Genomic DNA, 1372 nt, shown 5'->3' with positions numbered 1-1372 from the left:
CCCGCGCGGCCGACGTCCCCGGAGGGCGTCCAGCCGGCCCCGCTCCTCCTCCTCCCGGCCTCGCCCGTTCCTCCCCGTTTCCAGAACTCGGCAGCTCCCGAGGAGGCGCGTTCCGTCCATCACCTCCCAGATCCGCGCCGCCTCCTCTTAGGTAAGCGTTATTACCCGTCCTGAGGTTGAGCAAAAGGTACTCCGAGAGCTGGAGAGATTTACCCAAGGGCTCCGGCTCCTTGGCGACTGAATTGGGCTCTAAGATTTCTTTTCTTTCTCTTTCTCTCTCTTTTTTTGTTTTGCCTTCCAGGGGCAGCAAATCCAAATGCCTTCAGGGGCCAGACAATGTGAGTCAAATAGGTGTAAGACAGTAGAGGAGATGGAGACAGAGACAGAGATAGACTACCTAAAGGTATTCAGATTCAAAAAATTAAAGCAGGCGGCTTCCTCACAAAGCTCAGCAGAGTCCTCGGATGACCCATCAGTTCCACCTCTAGGTGTATACCTCAGAGAACTGAAAACAGGGACTCAAACAACTATTGGTACACCAGTGGTCGCTGCAGGACTCTTCACAATAGCCAAAGGTGGACACAGTCCAAACTGCCCATCAGCGGATGAATGGAGGAGCACACTACGGTATATCAGTGCCGTGGAATATTATTCAGCCGTAAAAAGGAATGAGCTTCTGATACCTGTTCCAGCTAAATGTAATAAACCAGACGCAGAGGGCCCCCAGTGGTATCATTCCATTTCTGTGACGTAGGTAAATCCCAAGAGACAAAGCAGATTAGTGCCAGAGGCTGTAGGGAAGGAGAAAGGAGGGACATTGTGAATGGAGTTTCCTTTGTGGATGAGGAAATGTTTTGGAACATGAAAGGTGGTGGTTGCACAACATCGTGAGTGTACTAAGTGCCATTGAATTAGACGCTTTAAAATGTTTAATTTTACGTTGTGTGAATTGAAACACAATTAAGAAAAGAAAGCGTGTCACCCGTGGATCAAATTTGGCTCACGGGTCACCAGTTTGCAGTTTCTTGGATTCTGTGCTGTCCTCACCCGTTTACTAACAATGAGAATGCCGAATATAAGAGGATTCATCTCTAAGAAAACTCATCGCTACTCCTCTGGATGTTAGCTCTTGAGGAGCCCGCAGTCTGGTAGGGTCACTCACTGGGACAGATAAAACTTCCGCACAAGGACACACCTCACCGTTTTGGGGACCTGAGGAAGGGCCTCCCTGGGGAAATGGATTTTGAGGTGGTACTTGAAGGGTGGGAAGCATTTCCGGGGAGGACGATGTTCACCATGGTCAAGAACCTATAGAAGGTGCCCGGGTGGCTCAGTCGGTTTAACATTCAACTTTGGCTCAGTTCATGATCTC

At 49.6% G+C, this 1372-nt stretch overlaps 1 long non-coding RNA gene across 1 annotated transcript; it reads left to right on the top strand.

The window, feature by feature from the left end:
- Positions 1–23: 23 nt before the first annotated feature.
- LOC115293782 lies at positions 24–930 on the top strand. The gene is made up of 2 exons (XR_003909592.1): positions 24–151; positions 302–930. It is a non-coding gene; the product is annotated as an uncharacterized LOC115293782 (long non-coding RNA).
- The last annotated feature ends 442 nt before the right edge of the window (positions 931–1372 follow it).

This window comes from Suricata suricatta, chromosome 6 (assembly GCF_006229205.1).
Source record: "Suricata suricatta isolate VVHF042 chromosome 6, meerkat_22Aug2017_6uvM2_HiC, whole genome shotgun sequence".
NCBI lineage: Eukaryota > Metazoa > Chordata > Mammalia > Carnivora > Herpestidae > Suricata > Suricata suricatta.
This window is presented reverse-complemented; position numbering and strand designations above follow the sequence as displayed.